Source organism: Dasypus novemcinctus, chromosome 2 (assembly GCF_030445035.2).
Source record: "Dasypus novemcinctus isolate mDasNov1 chromosome 2, mDasNov1.1.hap2, whole genome shotgun sequence".
Lineage (NCBI taxonomy): Eukaryota > Metazoa > Chordata > Mammalia > Cingulata > Dasypodidae > Dasypus > Dasypus novemcinctus.
Window position 1 is genome coordinate 81813534 of NC_080674.1, and position 21687 is coordinate 81835220.

At 36.5% G+C, this 21687-nt stretch overlaps 1 protein-coding gene across 5 annotated transcripts in view; it reads left to right on the forward strand.

Annotated features, from left to right (window-relative positions):
* ZFYVE16 (zinc finger FYVE-type containing 16) overlaps nt 1–21687 on the forward strand; it is a 90890-nt gene that overhangs the window by 11376 nt on the left and 57827 nt on the right. The window lies entirely within an intron of this gene.

A 21687-nucleotide genomic window follows, 5' to 3' on the forward strand; every position in this document is an offset into this window, starting at 1 on the left:
TGACTATATCTTTTTGATATACCCCCATTGTGTGTGTGTGTGTGTATGCGTGTGTTTGAGCACTTTCTTACTGTGACATTACAAGATGCTTTTTGACTTTGTGCTCAGTTTTATTTCCTGTCCCACCCCTAGAATCAGCCATTTCTTCAAGGAGCCCTGGTTGCTTTTATTGAAGAGTAGTATTAGAAACCAAGATCTGGACACAAAGTGTTAAGTGTGCTGGTTGCCACTGGAATATTGTTGCTTCTTAACACTTTGAGCTGACAGAGCAAGGAGATACATATATGTGTATACTAACTGTGTATATATGCATATTGATAAATATTTCTAGCTGTGTCTGTATTAAGCTAAACATGAGTTTAGGTTGATATCTCCAACTCTAGTCGATGAGCACATTTATCATTCTAGCCTTCTTTCCTTCCTTTAACCACCCCCTCCAACAGTAAGAAACCTGGCTCCCACCATCAGCCATCCATTTACTTAATTGCTCAATTCCAGTACATGTATAGTGGTTATAGAATTGTTACTCCACAGTCCCCGTGGGAAACAAATTTATCAGGTAGAGTACAGTTCTTATATATAGTTCCCTTTGCCTTTAGTCTCATAGTCTCCACTTATTCCAAAGTTACTTAGGTTACCAGCTTACTCCCCCTCTCCTCAGTGAGAATATTTCATACCCTTGGAATACATTTAAATTCTTTTGTCGCTTTCTGTATTGCATGTTGGGATCCCTCAACCTCCTAGATGAGTTTTCTTTTTTTAAAATTTGCATATATATTTATGGAACTTTGTGCTTTAAAGTTCTGTAGGCATTGACAAATGCTTATTGTCTTCTGTTCACCAATACAGTATCATATGAAATTGTTTCACCAAACTAAAAAGTCCCCTGCGTGTCACTTATTCAACCCTCCCCCACACCAGACCACTTGGCAACCATTGATCAGTTTACCATCTCTGTAGATTTGCCTTTTCCAAAATGTCATTCATTGGACTGGCTTCATTCACTTAGCAGTATTCATTTAGGATTCATCCCTGTCATTTTGTAGCTTAATAGCTCATTTCTTTTTATTGTTGAATAATGTACCATTGTATGGGTATTCCACTGTTTATCCAATCATCTATTGAAGGACATCTTGTTTATTTCCAGTTTTGGGCAATAAAATTGCTGTAAACATTCATGTGTCAGTTTCTGTGTGGACATAAGTTTTCAAATCAGTTGGGTAGATACCTAGGGCCACAGTTGCTGGATTGTATAGTTAGACTTTAGTTTTGTAAGAAACTGCCAAATCATTTCCCAGAGTGGTTGTACTATTTTGCTTTCCCGCCAGCAGTGAATGAAAGTTCTTGTTGTTCCACATTCTTGGCATCATTTCGTACTGTAAGGTCTTTGGGTTTTAGACATTGTGATAGGTATGAAGTGGTAAGTCTTTTTTTTCTATTTCATAATTTTTTTTTAATTAGGGAAGTTGTGAGTTTACAAAATAATCATGCATAAAATACAGGATTTCTGTATACCAAACCAACACCATCACCTTGCATTGGTGTGGAACATTTGTTGCTATTAACAATAGCACTTTTAAAATAACTGTACTACAATTTTTTAACAGTAGTTACTTTTGTTAAAATTAATGAAAGATTATTTAAAAAGTTCTATCATCCATTATTATATTAACTATATTTCCCCCATATACCACCTTATTATTGCCACCTTGTATTAGTATTGTATATTTGTTAAAATTCATGAAACATTCTTATACTCGTACTATTAACTGTAGCCCATCATCTGTGATAGGGTTCACTGTGCTGTACAGTCCTATGTTTTACCTTTTGATTTTTATTCTGGTAATATATATATCCTAAAGATTCCTCTTTTCATATTCACCTATATAGTTCAGTGCTATTGATAACACTCACAATAATATGCTACCATCACTGCCATCCATTTCCAAACCTTACTATCAGCCTAAACAAATTCTGTACAAGCATCAACTCCCCATTCTCTAAACCCCGTCTATCTCCTAATAACCTATATTCCAGATTCTAACTCTATGAACTTATTATAATTAGTTCACAACAGTGAAATCATACAATAGTTGTCCTCTTGTGTCTGACTTACTTCACTAAGCATAATGTCCTCAAGGTTCAGCAACATTGTCACATGCATCACAATTTCATTCCTTTTTACAGCTGAATAATACCCTATCGTATGTATATACCACATTTTGTTTATTCTTCATCAGTTCATCAACACTTGGGATGCTTCTGTCTTTTGGCAATTGTGAATAATGCTATAATACTATGAACATAGGTGTGCCAATATCTGTTTGAGTCTCTGCTTTAATTTCTTCTGTGTATATGCCCAGTAGCGGGATTGCTGGATTATATCCTAATTCTATACTTATCTTCCTGAGGAACTGCCAGACTCTTCTGCAGTGGCTGCACCAGTTTGTTTTCCCACCAGCAGTGAATTAATGAACATATTTTCCCATACCCTCTACAACACTGGCAGTTTTCTATTTAATAGTGGGCATTCTGGATGTGAAATGATATCTCATTGTGGTTTTGGTTTGCATGTCCCTAATGGTTCATGCTAGTGAGCATCTTCTCATGCTTTTTACCCATTTGTATATCCTCTTTGGAGAGATGTTTATTCAAGTCTTTTGCCTATTTTCTTAAATTGGGTGTTTGTGTTTTTACTGTCAAATTGTTGGAGTTCTTTATATATTGTGGTTATTAAACCTTTATCAGGTCTATGGTTCCCAAATATTTTCTCCCTTGGAATATGTTGTCTTTTCATTTTTGTGACAAAGTCCTTTGCACAAAGTTTTTTATTTCTAGGGTGTCCTGTTTGTCTATTTCTTCTTTCATTGTTTATGCTTTGGGTGTAAAGTCTAAGAAACCATTGTCCAACACGAGATCTTGAAGATGCTTCCCTACATTTTCTTTCAGGAGTTTTATAGTCCTAGTTCTTATATTTAAGTCTTTGATCTATTTTGAGTTAATATTTGTATATATTATGAGATAGGGTCCTCTTTCTTTTGCATATGGATATCCAGTTCTCCCAGCACCATTTGTTGAAGAGATTATTAATTCCCAGTAGAGTGGACTTGGCAGCCCCATCAAAAATCAGTTGATCAGAGAATTGTGGGAAGATGGTGTCGAACTAACAGGCAGAGCTCAATGCTCTCAGTAAAACAATGAAGAAAGAGCCAAAAGCTGTCCAGGGGACCTGCTTTGGGGTTCAGCAGACCAGGACAGTGGTACACAACCCCCAGGAGAGTGAGGGACAGAGAGATGATGAGCCGAAACAACAAACATGAGTTACCAAGCCCCTGCAGCAGCAGGGAAGGGCTCCTCTGTCACACCCCCAAGATAGTAAACTGGGATAAAATCCCTGGCTCACTGCAGCCAACTGAGAAGGGAACAGACATCTTCCTTCCTATCAGCTGTTTCAAGGGAAAAGGGAGTGGGGAGTCAGGGTGTGTATTAGCCAAGGGGGTGCTGATGCAAAATACCAGAAATTTGTTGGCCTTTATAAAGGGTATTTATTTGGGTAGAAGCTTATAGTTACCAGGCCATAAAGCTAAGTTACTTCCCTCACCAAAGTGTGTTGCCGTGTGTGTGTGTTGCCATGTGTTGGAGCAAGATGGCTGCCGGGGGCTGCCTACATTCAGCTCAGGCTCCGTGGTCCCACCTTCTTCCAGTATCAGCTGTAGGTCATCAGGCTCTCTAGGCTTTGTGTCTCTCTCCCCTTCTCCCCTCTCCCCTTTCCTCTCTCTCATGACAGCACAAATATGTTATTACACTGAATGCCATAGATTATACTCTTTGGATAGATTTATGCTTTATTAATATGTATCAATAAAAGTGATTTGTTTTAAAAAAAAACTGCAAGTGTTAGAATGTGGAGAGGTACGAACACTTATTTGCTGCTGGTGGGAATATGGAATTGTACAGCCGTTGTGGAGGTCTGTTCGGCGGTTCCTAAGGAAGTTAGGTACCGATTTACCATGTGATCCGGCATACTACTTCTAAGTATATACCTGGAAGAACTGGTAACAGTGACACTAACAGACTTCTGCAGCTGATGTTGATAATGGCATTATTCATGATTGCCAAAAGATGGAAACAACCCATATGTCCATCAACCAATGAGTGGATAAACACACATGATGGAATATTTTGCAGCAATCAGAAGAAATGAAATCGTGAAGCATATGACAAATGGATGAACCTAGAGGACATGTTGAGTGAAGGAAGCTAGGCACAAAAGGACAATTATTATATGATTTCACTATTATGAACAAAATATAATGAGCAAACTCATGGAGTTAATAGCTGGTATATAAGTCACCAAAGAACAGAATGTGGTTCAAGAATAGAAAGCTGAGTTTTAGTCTGTACAGAATTGGTAAAAAGTTGTTTGTGAATGTTTGGAAATGAAATGGTGAAAGCATATCATAGGATTTATAATTAGTAGAGCTAACATGGGTATGATAGTGGTTTTTTTTTCTTTTTTGGAGTAATGAATTGATTTTAAGTGATAAATGCCCAAATCTGTGTTTATACCAAATGCTACTAAATGTACATTTTATATAATTTGTATGGCTTATGAACAAAAATATAATAGGATGGTTTGGAGGAAAATACAGCAAATGTAAGATATGGACTATAGTTAGTAGTAATAGTTTGATGATGTTTTTTCATAATTTGCTATAAATGTTTAAAAGCAATGCAAGGTGTTGGTATTAGGATGAGGTATGAGAGCCCTGTATGACGTTATACATGTTTGTTTTGTAAGTTCATAACTTTTACTATAAACTTTCCGTTTATGTATGTTCATGTATGAATGATATGCTTTAGTAAATTTTTAAATAGAAAAAAAATCAATTGGCCATTGATGTGAGAGTGTATTTCTGAAATCTCAGTTCTATTCCATTGGTAAATATTTTTGTCCTTATGCCAGTACCATGCCTTTTTTTTTTTTTTTAACCATTGATGCTTTGTAATATGCTCTAAAGTCAGGAAGTGTGAGTCTTCCAGCTTTGTTCTTCTTTTTCAAGATGTTTGCTGCTATTTGGTGCCCCTTATGCTTCCAAATAAATTTGATAAATGGCTTTCATATTTCTGCAAAGTAGGCTCTTGGAGTTTTGATTGAGATTAGTTAAATCCTTACTTTATTTAGGTCTTCTTTGATTTCTTTTAGCAATGTCTTTAGTTTTTTGTGTGCAAGTCCTTTATATCTTTAATTATATTCCTAGATATTTAATTCTTTTAGTTGCCATTGTAAATAGAATTTTTTTCTTGATTTCATCTTCTGGTTGTTCATTACTAGCATATAGAAACACTCCTGATTTTTGAGAGTTGATCATGTACTCTGCCACTTTCCTGAATTCATTTATTAGCTTTAGGAGCTTTGTTGTGGATTTTTCAGAATTATCTGTGTATAGGATCATGTCATATGCAAATAGGGAAAGTTTTACTGCTTCTTTCCAATTTGGATGCATTTTTAAATTTTTCTTGCCTAATTGCTCTGGCTAGAACTTCCAGTACAATGTTGAATAATAATGATGACAGTGGACATCCTTGCCTTGTTTCAGATCTTAGAGGGAATGCTTTCAGACTTTCATCATTGGGTACAATATTTGCTGTGATTTCTCATAGATGCCCTTTATCGTGTTGAGGAAATTTCTTTCTATTCCTTTTGTTTGAAGTTTTTTTTTCCTAAAGTCAAGAAAGGATGATGGGTTTTGCCAAATGCTTTTTCTGCATCAATCAAGATGGTCATGTGGTTTTTTCCCCTTTGTTTTACTAATGTGTTGTTTTACATTAATTGATTTTCTTGTGTTGAACCACACTTGCAAACCTGGGATAAAACCCACTTGATTATGGTGTGTAATTCTTTAAATGTGCTATTGGGTGCAGTGCAAGTGTTGAGGATTTTTGCATCTATACTCAAAGGAGAAATTGTTCTGTAATTTTTTTTCTTATATTTATCTGGCTTTGGTGTTTAGTGATGTTGGCTTCATAGAATGAGTTAGTGTTCCCTCCTGTTCAGTTTTTTGGAAGAGTTTGAGCAAGATTGGGATTAATTCTTCTTGCAGTGATTGGTAGAATTCACCTGTGAAGCTATTTGGTATCAGGCTTTTCTTGGGAGGATTTTGATGATTGAGTCTTTTTTTTTTTTTTTAATTTCTCTCCCCTTCCCCGCCCCCCCTGCCCTGGTTGTATGTTCTCTGTGTCTATTTTCTGTGTCTTCTTTGTCCACTTCTGTTGTTGTAAGCGGCCAGGAATCCGTGTTTCTCTTTGTTGCATCATCTTGTTGTGTCAGCTCTCCGTGTGGGAGGCGCCATGCCTGGGCAGGCTACACTTTCTTTTGTGCTGGGTGGCTCTCCTTACAGGGTGCACTCCTTGCGCCTGGGACTCCCCTACGCAGGGACAGCCCTGCATGGCACAGCACTCCTTGCGCGCATCAGCACTGTGGGCCAGCTCCACACGGGTCAGGGAGGCCCAGGGTTTGAACCTTGGACCTCCCATGTGGTAGACGGATGCCCTAACCACTGGGCCAAGTCTGTTTCCTGTTGATTGATTCTTAAAATCATGTATGTCCTCCAACTTTGTTCTTCTTCAGTATTGTGTTGGCTACTCTACTAGCTCATTCACCTTTTCATAATAAACTTCAGAATCATTTTCTTGAGGTCTGTGAAAAAGCTTGCTGTGATTTTGATTGAGCTTGCATTGAATCTATAGATTAATAAGATTGGTGTAAGAATAAGATTAATATAGATTGTTTAGAAGAATTGTCCAAATATTACGGCATCCAATCCATGGACATGGAATATCTTTCCATTTACTTATCTGATTTTGCCAGTAATTCTGTGACAGATATCATGCAACTGCTTGGCTTAAACAATAGGAATTTATTGGCTCACAGTTTAGAAGGCCAGAAGTCCAAAATCAAGGTGTTGACAAGGCTGTGCTTTCTCTAAAGTCTGTAGTGATGGCAGTTCTCTCTCACATGGTGATCTCTTCTCCCTCTAGCTTTTCCTACTTCTGGCTTCTATTTCTCCTATTCAGTGACCTAACTAGATTTCTTCTCCTTAGGTCTCCAGTCATATGGATTAAGGCCCATCCTTATTCAATTTGTCCTCTTCCAAATAAAATCTTTTAAGATCCTATTTACAAAATGAGTCCACACCTTAGCTAATAATAACATCTCCAAAGGTCCTGTTTTAAAATAGTTTCACAGTCACAGGCCTGGGGTTAGGGCTTGAACATGTCTTTTGTGGGGGACATGATTCAATCTACCACAATCTTTCTTCTTCTTCTTCTTTTAAATCAGTATTTTATAGTTCTCTCCATATAGGTCCTATACATATTTTGTTAAGATTTATACCTACGTATTTCATTTTTTGAGGTGCTATAGTAAATGGCATTTTTAAAATTCTAATTATTCATTGCAGGTTTATAGGAATGCAGTGGACTTTCGTATATTAACCTGTGTCCTCCAAAATTGCTATACTTTTTAGTTCCAGAAGGATTTTTTGTGGATTCTTTGGAATTTTCTACAAAGACAATCATATCATCTGCAAACAAAGGCAATTTTATTTCCTCCTTCCCAGTATGTATACTTTTTGTTTCCATTTCTTGTCTTATATGAGCCAAAACATCCAGTACTATGTTGAAAAGAAGCAGTGAGAGAGGACATCCTTGCCTCACTCCCAAGCTTAGGGAAAAGACATCCAGTTTCTCATCATTAAGTATGATGTTAGCTGAAGGATTTTTTAAATAGTTTTTTAAACTAAATTGAGGAAGTTTATCTCATTGTTTCCCAAGAGTTTTTTTTTTTAGTCATAAATTGGTGTTGGGTTTTGTCAGATGCTTTTTCTTGTTAAATGAAATGATCATATGATCTTTCCTCTTTAGTACTGTTGATGTCATGGGTTACATTGATTAATTTTCAAATATTCAACCAGACTTGAATACCTGGAATATGCCCAACTTGGCTGTGGTGCAAATTCTTTTTATACATTGTCAGATTCAATTTGCTAATATTTTGTTGAGGATTTTAAAAAGTCTATGTTAATGAAAAATATTGGTCTATTGTTTTCCTTTGTTGTTATGCCTTTATCTGATTTTGGAATTAAGGTAGTGGCTGATCGTATAGAATGAATGAGAAAGTGTTTCCTCTGGTTTTATTTCCTGGGAGAGATTGTGAAGAATTGGTATCATTTCTTTCTTAAATGTTCGGTAAAATTCATTGATGAAACCATCTGGACCTGGTGATTTTTTGTGTGTGAGGCATTAATTATTGATTCAATTCCTTTAATAGAATTTCTTTGATATCCGTTTTTCTATATGTGAATTTTGGTAGTTTGTATTTTGCAAGGAATGGACCATTTCACCTAAGTTATCAAATTTGTAGGCAAATAATTGCCCATGTAATTGCTCATAGTATTCATTTATTATCCTTTAAGGTCCACAGAATCAATAGTGGCGACCACCGTTTTATTTCTGATACTGCCAGTTTGTGTATTCCCTTTTATTTCTTGGTTAGCCTAGTTTACAATTTTATTGATCACTTTAAAAAGCAGATTTTTTCTCCGTTGGATTTTCTCTCTTATTTTTCTGTCTTCAATCTCATTGATTTCTGTTCTAATTTTTATTATTTCTAAAACTGCTTTTTTTTCCTAGTGTTCCAATGTGGAAGCTTAGATGATTGATTTTAGAGCTTTAAAAAATACACACACAAACACACTTACTTCTTTCACTGGATTCTACAAACCTTGATTGAATTTAAATTTCTGTTATCATAGTTTTAACTTCCTTGGTCACTTTTTTGTTTTGAGGGTTCATTATTTGTAGCTTCCTGTTCCTGTTTCTTGGTTGCATTCCTTTTTTCTCTCTCCCTGAGAAATTTTTAAAGTTTCTTTTTCTGCTCTCTGCGTTGTCTCTTCCTCCAAGTTCCTTTTGTTTGTTTTGATTTCTAGATGCTTTATGCACTCTTCTATATGTATGATATAACCACAATTAGAAAATGGAAACAAAAGAAGTAACATGCTTTATTGAGTTAAGATGCCATATCATAGTGTTTGAGAATTCTGAAATTTAGCTGTAAATGGCAGAGATGTGCTTTAAGGACAAATGATTAAAGAGGAAAAATACTTTGAACACTTAACTAGGGCTTAAGTGCTGTTCTGATTTTTGTCTGGTGCTATTAATAACAGGTCCTACTTCCCTGGCTACAGGGATGAGTACGTAACCCAGAGATCTGGGATTTTGTAAAATGGAAAATTGTAACTGGGAGAAAGAAGTGCTCCTTTCCTTTCTGGTAGGTACTGCTAATGTTTATTTACATGTGAAGGGAAAAAGTCGTTAGTTGAAATGAATAAGGCTGCATGTAAAGAAGGTGAAAAAAGAGACAAAGATTGAGAGTGTTTTTGTAGCATTCTAGTTCCTAGATTTAGTTGTACCTGAGGCATGTTCCACCTTTCCTGTCATTTGATTACTAGAGCTAGTATACACAGCCCTTTTTGCCTAAGCTAGTTTAAGTTGGATCTCTGTCATTTGTAATCAGCCAAATCCCACACCGCAGTTCTCCAAACTTTTGCAGATGTGGCCTGTTATTTAAATCGCATTTTTTATGATTGGTTTTGTCTTTTCATTTAAAAACTTTTTACATACACGTGTAATGTGATTGTTAAATTGCCAATTACCCAGTAACCACTGTGAGGGAAATAAATTTCTTTGGCAACGTATATGTTGTTTAACTTGATTAAAACATTGCTTCAAGCTATTGATAATTTGATAGTAACTAAGTAGTAGCCAGAACTATTATTTTCTTATAGTTTGCAAAATGATTTCACATAACTCTGATTCAAAAACAACAACTGGATTAGTGGTTATAAAGTTTTGAGTTTTTATTTTCTTGAATATGCGTGGATTAAGTGTCCAGAAGTACACTGTGGAGAAAATGAACCTTCAGTTTGCTTTTTATTTTGTTAACTTGCCAATTCTAGATTATTTTTGTTCTAATGCATGTAAAACAATCAATTCTCATTTATTGAGCACTATTCTGTAGAATCCTATATTGTGTCATGTGGACTTATATAAGCATGACTTCATTCCACATGAAGTGTATAATAATAATTTTCAAATATGTATAATAATGTATAAACATTCCTAACTCCCTTATAGCTCAGCATTGGAATAATAACAGTGCATAAGAAACACATGAAACAAAATTGCTACTGAAAATCCAAGGGGGAAAAGCCAAGTCTGTGATTAAACACTGATAAAATATAGTGAATATTTTTAAAGGGTATTGTTATTTAAATTTAAATGATGTTAACTCTTACCCATTTTAGTTTTCAATTGCTAGAGTGTCCCTAGTGTTTTAATAACTAAGGCTGTATTTTTAAAGTAGCACTAATCTAAGATATTGAAATAGCACTTACAGAATATGTAGCAGTATACTGTTTTGTTGCATTAGATTAGAGCTGTTTTTACAGAGAGGACTTGGTTATTAAAAGAGTGGAGTAGAGATGTCTCTAGCAACTGAAAAAAAAGTTCTTTTGAGAATTATCACAAAGTGGCTATGATATTAAGAGTTGATAATTAATGACTCAAATTAGAGAACCATTTCAACTCAAATAGTTGACATTTTGTATTTGTCTAATGACTGTTTTTGAAAGAGTTAGCTGATAATATATTTTGCTGCTAAAACTATATCACTTGGGAAGCAGATGTGACTCAAGTGATTAGCTCCTGTCTACCATCTAGGAGGTCCGGGGTTCAAGTCCCAGGGCCTCCTGGTAAAGGCAAGCTGGCCTGCACGGTTAACTGGCCTGTACAAGTGAGATGGTCCGAGTGGAGATCTGGCGCACGCAGAATGCCGGTGCAGCAAGGTGATGCAACAAAAAGAGACAGAGAGACAATAAGAGATGTAGTAGACCAGAGAGCTGAGGTGGTACAAGAGATTGAGCACCTCTCTCTCACTCCAGAAGAGAAGACAAGCAGACACAGAAGAACACACAGCAAATGGACACAGAAAGCAGACAGTGCAAAACAGTGGGATGGGGGTGGGGCACAGAGTAAAGAAATCTTTTTTAAAAAACAAAACTATATCACTTAAATTTTCTATGCATGACTCAGTCAGATATAAATTGGTAGTTTCAAAATTTTCAGATGGGAAATAAATCTCTGTAGGGTAAAAGAAAAATGACTGCATTGAGTAAGGATTACTCTCCCAAAATATTACCATACAAATGCCTTTGCCCAAAGGATTTAACCAGTTACCTAGAATCTTACTAGTCACAAGTGTCATTTGAGGACCAGGAGTACTGACATTCCCTGGGAGCTTAGTCTTTGTTTTTCTCAAGTATACCTTCGTTGACTGAAAAACAAAATTTCTGAATTATCTTGAACCTTGGGATATCATAGAAAATTGAGAGCATTAACAGACGTTATAGTTGGATATAAGCATTGTTAAGATAATGTGGTAGTTCCTTTGCTAGATTGCCATCAGGGAATTTAATGATAATAGAAAGCAAGTTTAAATATTGAAGTATTTTTCCTGGGATCCTTATGGGTCTTCAGTGTTTCAGTAAATATTTGTGGGTTAAGTAATTGTAAACGTGGTAATTTACTGATTTGCACATTCACAGTTTTATTTGTGAAGTAATCGCTACCCCATGCATTTAAAAATAACTCAGTGATTTAGGAAAAGGCCAATCTGGAGACCTAGGTGCATGAACTATATTTTATTAGGAGATGAACACACTTAGGATGAGCTGAAAAGTATAGATGTTAGATGATATTTAGGCATTTTGGTGTGAGAAGCAGTTTAAAGGTGAGGGCTTGAAGAGTTTTTCTTACTCCGTTTTCTCCCCACCAGTCTTGCAAAAACTATGCCTGATGAATTTCTGTGTAATATTCATATGGTTCAGTGAACATAATTTTTATAGTGTAACAAATGGTCCATAGGCATTGTGCAAACTTTAATAAAGCTATATTTGTGAAAATTTGAATTTGAATGTAGTGTGATTACTATATATTATCGCTTCAACATAAATATATTTTAAAGGTTGCTGTAAATTCCAGCTTTTTCAGCAGTTTTGGTGTGCTCTTTTGCTCATCTTACAAAAGATCCAACCTAGGACCAGATCTTAGAGAGGTATAGCCTACCCTTTTTGCTTCTAAATTTGAGCACTGTTAGGCAATGTGAGGATACAGCTTAATCTGGACTTTCATTGTCACCTGTCAGTTTTTACTTTCCTATGTTCTTAAAAAAAAATTGATTGTCGGGAAGCAGCTGTGGCTCAATCAGTTGGGTTCCCATCTACCATATGGGAGGCCCTATGTTCACATCCCGGGGCCTCCTTGTGAAGGCAGGCTTACCTGCACACTGCGGAGAGCCACTGACTCGGGCGCCACAGAGTGCTACCTGGCCGCAAGTGCCACAGAGAGCCGACTCAGCAAGGTGACTCAACGAAAAAGGAGACAAGCAAAAACGCAGAAGAGAGTGCAGTGAACAGACGCAGAGAGCAGACAGCAAACAGGCCACAAAGTGGAGGGGGTAAATAAATATAAATAAACACAGACACAGAAGGACATACAGCAAATGGACACAGAGAGCAGACAGCATGCAAATTTAAGCCGCAAGCGGGAGAGGGGGATTAAAAAAAAAGATCACATATCCTATTTGGAACCAAAATCTGACCTAACACCTTTCAGTGTCTCCCAATTTCTTACCAGATAAAGTTTAAACACCTTCATGGCACATAAAAGATCCTGCATGATCTGATTCTTGGTTTATTTCCTTTCAGTCTCTACCTCACACTTTATTTGCTCTTTCATATATAAAAAATTTTATTCTTTGATCATAAAAACAAAACATGCTTTTTTACCAATAACAAATTATAGACAATTAAAAAGGAAATAACACTCATCCCATCCATTTACAGACAACTGGTTAACACTTTGGATTATACCCTGCTCATCTGTTTATGTCATTTTAAAAATATTTATTGAAGCATATCACTCATACATGAACATACATAAACAATAAGTGTATAGTAATAGTTGTGAACTTACAAAACAAACATATATAACATCATACAGGGCTATTAATGATTAAAGAGCATCCTCAAAATATTACTACTAACCAAAGTATTTTCCCCCAACCTACTCTATTATTGTTTTTATATCATTTATATATGAACATACATAAGAAATAAGTGTAGAGTAAAAGTTATGAATTTACAAAGCAAACATGCATAACAAACATACAGGGACCCCATATATCGGCCCTCCACCAACACCTTGCATTGTCATGAGATATTTGTTACAAATTATGAAAGAATATTGTCCAAGCCTTATTAGTAATTATAGTCCTTATGTTACATTTGGTGTATTTTTCCCTAATAGGGTTTTCCCTAACCCACCCTATTATTATTTTTTTTAAATACATTTTTATGATAGAAGTTGTGAACGTACAAAACAATCACATATATGTGAAGAATTCCCAAACAACACCCCTCTGTCAACACACCGCTCTGTGGTGGAACATTTGTTAACAGATTATGAGATAATATCCAATTCTTACCAGGTCTGTAGTGTACATTTGGCACATATTTTCCATACTTCCCCTTATCAACACAGCACATCTTTGGCATAGATGCAAGAATATTACATTATTACTGTTAACCACAGTCCATAGGTCACTCCAGTTGTATTTTTCCCATGCTTCTCCACATTTCCACCACCCTGCTATAGTGATGTACGTTTTCTCTAGCTAACAAAAGACACTCTTGGATCTGTACCATCAGCCACAATTCTCATCCACCTCTGGGTTTACTGTGCTTTTCAGTCCCTAGATGATGATTCTGTAGCATTCTGTCAATTGGCATTTATATCCCTAGACTACCATTTTCAGCCACATCCCCATTTATAAACCAGCTGTTACTCACTATAGTGTGTTACCATCAACTCTCTACATTTCCATACTTTTACAGTAAACCTAATTAAAACTCCTACATACATTGAACATCAGTAGACTACCTCAGTCCTCATCCCCTTTAAGAATCCACTGCCTACCACCAGGTCTTGAAACTGTTTTCCTACATTTTCTTCTAGAAGCTTTGTGGTTCTTGCTTTTACATTTAGGTTTTTGATCCATTTTGAGTTGATTTGTGTAAATGGTGTGAGGTAAGGTCCACCTTCATTCTTTTGCAAATGGAGATCCAATTTTCCCAGCTCCATTTGTTGAAGAGACTATTCTTTCCCAAATGAGTGTTCTTTGTCCCTTATCAAAAATCATTTGGTCATAAATGTGAAGGTTGATTTCTGAGTGCTCAGTTCAATATCATTGATCTATACGCCTGACCATGAGCCAGTATCATGTTCTTTTGATTACTGTGATTTAGTAGTACATTTTAGATAAGGAAGTGTGTCTTTCAGTTTTGTTATTTTCAGGGTACCTTTGGCTATTTGGAACCCCTTATACTTCCGTATAAATTTGATGATTGGCTTTTCCATTTCTGGAATTTTGATGGAGATTGCATTGTATCTGTAAATCGCTTTGAGTAGTCTTGACATCTTTACAATATTAGTCTTCTAATCCATGAACACAGAATGTCTTTCCTTTAAAATTTAGGTCTGCTTTGATTTCTTTTAGCAATGTTTTGTAGTTTTCTTTGCACAAATCCTTTGCATTCTTGGTTAGATTTACTCCTTGGTATTTGATTCTTTTAGTTACATTTCTTCTTCCAGTTGTTCATTACTAGTATATAGAAGCACTACTAATTTTGAGGTGTTCATCTTGTACCCCACTATTTTGCTGAATTTATTTATTAGCTATAGGAGCTTTCTTGTGGATTTCTCAGGGTTTTCTATATATAAGGTAATTTCATCTGCAAACAGGTAAAGTTTCTTTCTTTCCAATTTTGATGCATTTTATTTTTCTTGCCTAATTGCTCTGGCAAGAACTTACATTATATTGTTGAATAACAGTAGTGACAGTGGGCATCCTTGTCTTCTTGTTAAAGGGAAAACTTTTGGTCTTTCTCCATAGGGTATGCTATTAGTTGTGGGTTTTCATATATGCCCATTATGTTGAGGAAATTTCATTCTATTCCTAGAGTTCTTAGTGGTTTTTTTTTTCAGGAAGTGGTATTGGACTTTGTCAGATGCCTTTATTACATCTATTTAGATGATCGTGGGTTCTTTTTTCCTTCATTCTATTAACATGGTGTATTACCTTAATTGATTTTTCTAATATATATATATATTTATTTTTCTAATATTGAACCACCCTTGAATTCCTTGGATAAACCCCACTAGAATATGGTGTTTAATTCTCTTGATGTGCTCTTGTGTTCATTTTTTAGTATTTTGTTGAGGATTTTTGCATGTATATTTGTAAGAGATATTAGTCTGAAATTTTCTTGTGGTTTCTTTATCTAGCTTTGATATGAGGGTGATGTTGACCTCATAGAAGGAATTATGAAGTGTTCCCCCCTCTTCATTTTTTGGGAAGACTTTGAGCAGGATGAGTGTTAATTTTTGAAATGGTTAGTAAAATTCCCCTGTGAAGACCTCTTGACCTAGGCTTTATGTTGTTATTGTTGGAAGGTTTTTGATTACTGGTCCTTTCTCTTTACTAGTTATTGGGTATTTGAGATCTACTATTTCTTCTTGAGTCAATGTAGGTCGTTTTTGTATTTTTAGGAATTTGTCCATTTCATTTAAATTACCTAGTTAGTTGGTGCCTAGTTTTTCATAGTACCTCTTATAGTCCTTTTTTATTTCAGTGGAGTCTACAGTAATGTCCCTTTTCATTTCTGAGTTATTTGTGTCCTCTCTTTCTTTGTCAGTCTAACTAAACATTTGTCAATTGTGTTGATCTTTTCAAAGAACCAATTTTTGGTTTTGTTGATTCTATTGTTTTTTTAATTGTATATGCTCTAATATTTGTTATTTCCTTCCTTTTGCTCACCTTGGGTTTATTTTATTTTTTTCTAGATCACCTAGTTTTCTTTTGTTTTCTTTAAAGATTTATATATTTATTTTATTTCTTTCCCCTTCCCCCACCCCCAGTTGTCTGTTCTCTGTGTCTATTTGCTGTGGGTTCTTCTTTGTCTGCTTCTATTGTCAGCGGCATGGGATTCTGAGTTTTTTTTTTATTGCATCATCTTGTTTTGTCACCTCTCCACGTGTGCAGCGCCATTCCTGGGCAGGCTGCACTTTTTTCGCACTGGGCGGCTCTCCTTACAAGGCGCACAGCTTGCGCATGGGGCTCCCCTACACGGGGACACCCCTGCGTGGCACGGCACCCCTTGCCTGCGTCACCACTGCGCGTGGGCCAGCTCCACATGGATCAGGGGAGGCCCAGGGTTTGAACCGTGGACCTCCCATGTAGTAGACGAGACACCCTAACCACTGGACCAAGTCCGCTTCCCTAGATCACCTAGTTTTAAAGTAAGAGCTTTGATTTTTTATCTTCCGTTTTAACGTAAGACTTTAGAGCTTTAAATTTCCCTCTCAGCATTGCCTTTGTTGCATTCCATAAGTTGTGTATATTGTATTTTTATTTTCATTTGCCTCAAGATAATACCTAATTCCCCTTGTGATTTCCTCTTTAACCCATTGGTTATTTAAGAGTATGTTGTTTCAATTTACACATATTTGTGAATTTTCCATGTCTGCTTCAATTACTGATTTCTGTCTTCATTCTACTGTGATCAGAGAATATACATTTTACGATTTCAGTATATATGAATTTGTTGAGACTTGTTTTATACCCAGCATATAGTTTATACTGGAGAATGATCCCTGTGCACTCAAGAAAGATGTGTATTCTGTTTTTGTTGGGTGAAGTTTTTATATATGTCTGTGTTAGGTCTAGTTGGTTTAGATTATCTTTCAAGTCTAACGTGTCCTTATTGATCTTCTGTCTAGATATTCTTAATCCATTATTGAAAGTGACATATTAATAGAAGCGGACTTGTCCAAGGGATAGGACGTCTGTCTACCACATGGGAGGACCACGGTTCAAACCCCGGGCCTCCTTGACCCATGTGGAGCTGGTCCACGCGCAGTGCTGGTGCGCGCAAGTAGTGCCGTGCCACGCAGGGGTGCCCATGCATAGGGGAGCCCTACGTGCAAGGAGTGCGCCCCGTTAGGAGAGCTGCCCAGCACGAAAGAAAGTTCAGCCTGCCCAGAAATGGCACTGCACATACAGAGAACTGACGCAGCAAGATGACGCAACAAAAAAAAAGAGACACAAGATTTCCATGCCATTGACAACAACAGAAGTGGACAAAAGAAGAACACACAGCAAATGGACACAGAGAACAGACAACTGGGGCGGGCAGGGGGAGGGGTGCGGAAGGGGAGAGAAATAAAAAAAAAAGTGATATAGTAAAGTCTTTTACTGTTGATGTAGAACTATTCAGTTATCCCTTCAAATCTATCAGTATTTGCTTCATATATTGTAGGACTCTGCTTTTAGGTGCATATGTATTTATAACAGTTACATGTTCTTGTTGATTTGACACCATATATCATATATCTGTATTAGTTTCCCTACCCTATCTCTCTTTTGGTTACTACTTGCATTGTATATATTTTTTCCATCCTTTCACTTTCAACCTATTTAGGTCTTTGGATTTAAGGTGAATCTTTTCTAAACACCATATAGTTGGGTCATGCCTTTTTTAATCCATTCTGATAATCTCTGACTTTTGATAGTTTGATTCATTCATATTTAAAATAACCACTGATAATGCGGACTTTCCTCTGTTTTGTTATTTAGCATTTTTAAGTGCTATACCTTTTTGTCCCTCAATTCTTCCGTTAATTCCTACTTTCATGTTTATTTGAATTTTGTGTGTTGTACCATTCTCATTTATTTCTGGATGTATTTTTCATATATTTTCCTTGTGATTATGATGGGGTTAAAATTTAGCAACCTAAATTTAGAGCAATCATATATTATTTGATACCAACTTGACTGCAATAGCCTAGAGATATACTATTCCTATACCTTTCCATCCCCCCACCTTTTTTTTTTTAAGATTTATTTTTATTTATTTCTCCTCCCTTGTTCCCCCCATTGTCTGCTCTGTGTCCATTTGCTGTGTGTTCTTCTGTGTCTGCTTATATTCTTATTAGGTGGCTCCAGAAACCGATCCTGGGATCTTCCAGAGTGGGAAAGAGGCAATTACTCTCTTGTGCCACCTCAACTCCCTCTTCTACGTCTTCTTATCTTCTATCCTCTGTGTCTCTTGTTGCTTCATCTTGCTGCACCAGCTCTCTGTGTCAGCTGGCACTCCTGCGTGGAACGGCTTTCCCACACAGGGGGGCACTCCTGTGTGGGGTGACATTCCAGCATGGGCTGGCACTCCACATGGTCCAGTTCGCTGCATGGGCCAGCTTGCCCTCACCAGGAGGCCCTGGGCATCAAACCCTGGACCTCCTATATGGTAGACAGAAGCCCAGGTGGCTGAACTACATACATTTCCCTACCCCTCTCACCTTTTTTTGTACTTTTTACAAATTATATCTTTGTACATTTTATGTCCAAAATCATAAATTTATCATTACTTTTTATGCATTTGCTTTTTAGCTCCTATAGGAAGTTAAGAAGCGGTATTAAACACAAACACACACACAAATTCAATACAATAGTACTGGCATTTATAATTACCCATATGGTAACCTTTACTAGAGGTCTTTTTTTTTTTTACTACTTTGAACCACTGTCTAGTGTCCTTCCCTTTTAGTCTGAAGAACTCTCTTTAACATTGCTTGTAGAGCAGGTCTAGTGGTAATGAACTCCTTCAGCTTTATCTGGGGATTTCTTAATATCTCCCGCATTTTTGAAAATCTCACTGGATATAAAATTCTTAGTTGGCAATTTTTTCTCTCAGCATTGTAAGTGTTTTAGCCTACTGTCTCCTTGCCTCCATGATTTCTGATAATAAATTGGCCCTTAGTCTAACTGGGATTCCTTTGTGTACTCTCTTCCTGCCTTCAGAATTCTCTCCTTTTCCTATGCGTTAAACAGTTTGATCATTATGCAGTAGTGATATGCTAGTAATATGGAACATTTTTTCATGTGCTTTTTGGCCCTTTGTATTTTCTCTTTGGAGAAATGTCTATTTAAATCTTAGGCCCATTTTTTAATTGGATTGCTTGTTCTTTTATTGTTGAGTTGTATGATCTCTTTATATAGAATGAAAATCAAACCCCTGTTGGATAAGTGGTTTCCAAATATTTTCTCCCATTGACTGGGCTGCCGTTTCACCTTCTTGATGAAGTCCTTTGAATCACAGAAATGTTTAAGTTCGAGGAAGTCCCATTTATCCATGTTTTCCTTTGTTGCTCATGCTTTTGGTGTAAGGTTTAAGAATCTGCCACCTACCACCAGGTCTTGAAGATGTTTTCCTACATTTTCTTCTAGGAGCTTTATTGTACTTCCTTTTACATTTAGGTCTTTGATCCATTTTGAGTTAATTTTTGTATAAGTGTGAGGTAGGGGTCTTTCTTTCTTTTGGCTATGGATATCCAGTTCTCCCAAAACCATTTGTTGCCCTAACTGAGAGGGCTTAATAGGCTTGTCAAAAAATCACTTGACCGTAGATTTGAGGGTCTGTTTCTAAACCATCAGTTTGGTTCCTTTGGTCTATGTGTCTTTCTGTATGCCAGTACCATGCTATTTTTACCACTGTAGCTAGGTATATGATTTAAAGTTTGGAAATGAGAATCCTCTGACTTCACTTTTCCTTTTTAAGATGTTTCTGGCTATTCAGGGCCTCTTACCCTTCCAGATAAATTTAATAATTACGTTTTCCATTTGCTTAAAAAATGCTGGTGGAATTTTTATTGGGATTACATTGAATCTGTATACCACTTTGGGTAGAATTGACATTTTTTTTTTTTTTAAGATTTATTTTATTTATTTCTCTCCCCTTCTCCCCCACCCCAGTTGTCTATTCTCTTTGTCTATTTGCTGTGTCTTTGTATGCTTTTGTTGTTTTCAGTAGCATGGGATTCTGTGTTTCTTTTTGTTGTGTCAGCTCTCTGTGTGGGCGGCACCATTCTTAGGCAGGCTGCACTTTCTTTCGCGCTGGGCGGCTCTCCTTACAGGGCGCACTCCTTGCACATGGGGCTCCCCTACACGGGGGACACCCCTGCATGGCACAGCACTCCTTGCGCACATCAGCACTTGCGCATGGGCCAGCTCCACATAGGTCAAGGAGGCCCGGGGTTTGAACCATGGACCTCCCACGTGGTAGATGGACGCCCTAACCACTGGGCCAAGTCCACCTCCCAGAATTGACATCTTAATGATATTTAGTCTTCCAGTCCATCAGCATGGAATGTTCCTCCAATTATTTAGGTCTTTTGTTATTTCTTTTAGCAGTGCATTATAGTTTTCTGAATACAAGTGCTTTGCATCCTTGGTTAAGTTTATTCCTAAATATTTGATTCTTTCAGTTTCTATTATAAATGGAATTTTCCCCCTGACTTCCTCCTCAGATTGTGCATTATTAGTGTATAGAAACACTACTAATTTTTGTGTATTGATCTTGTATCCTGACACTCTACTGAAATCATTTATTAGCTCTAGCAGCTTTGTTGTAGATTTCTCGGGATTTTCTAGATATACAATCATATCATCTGCAAATAGTGAAAGTTTTAATTCTTCCTTTCCAATTTGGATGCCTTTTATTTCTTTTTCTTGTCTGATTGCTCTTGCTAGAACCTCTAGCACTATATTCAACAACAGTGCTGACAGTGGGCATCCTTGTCTTGTCCCTGATCTCAATGAGAAAGCTTTTAGTTTTTCACCATTGAGTACAATGTTAGCTGTGGGTTTTTCATATATGGCCTTTATCATTTTGAGAAAATTTCCTTCAATTCCTATTTTTTGTAATGTTTTTATCAAGAAAGGATGCTGTATTTTATCAGATACCTTTTCTGCATCAATTGATAAGATCATGTGATTTTTCTTCTTTGATTTATTAATGTTGTATATTATGCTGATTGATTTTCTTGTGTTGAACCAGCCTTGTATGCTTGGTATAAAACCCACTTGGTCATGGTGGATAATTCTTTTAATGTGTTTTTGGATGTGATTAGCAAGTATTTTACTGAGGATTTTTGCATCTGTATTCATTAGAGAAATGAGTCTGTAATTTTCTTTTTTCATAGTATCTTTATCTGGTTTTGGTATTAGGGTGATATTGGCTTCATAGAATGTGTTTGGTAGCATTCCTTCTTGTTGAATTTTTTGGAAGAGCTTGAATAAGATTGATATTAAATCTTCTTTGAATGCTTGGTAGAACTCACCTGTGAAACCATCTGGTCTTGGGCTTTTCCTTTGGGGAGCTGTTTGATGACTGTTTCAGTTTTTTTATTTGTGATTGGTTTGTCGAGGTCTTATATTTCTTCTAGTGTCAGTGTAGGTTGTTTGTACATTCCTAGGAAGTTTTCCATTTCATCCACATTGTCTTGTTTTTAGCATAAAGTTATTCATAGTATCCTCTTATGATCTCCCTTATTTCTGTGGTGTCAGTAGTAAGGTTCCCCTTTTCATTTTTTATTTCATTTATTTGTATCTTCTCTTTTTTTTCTTCGTCAGTCTAGCTAAGGGTTTGTCAATTTTGTTAATCTTCTTGA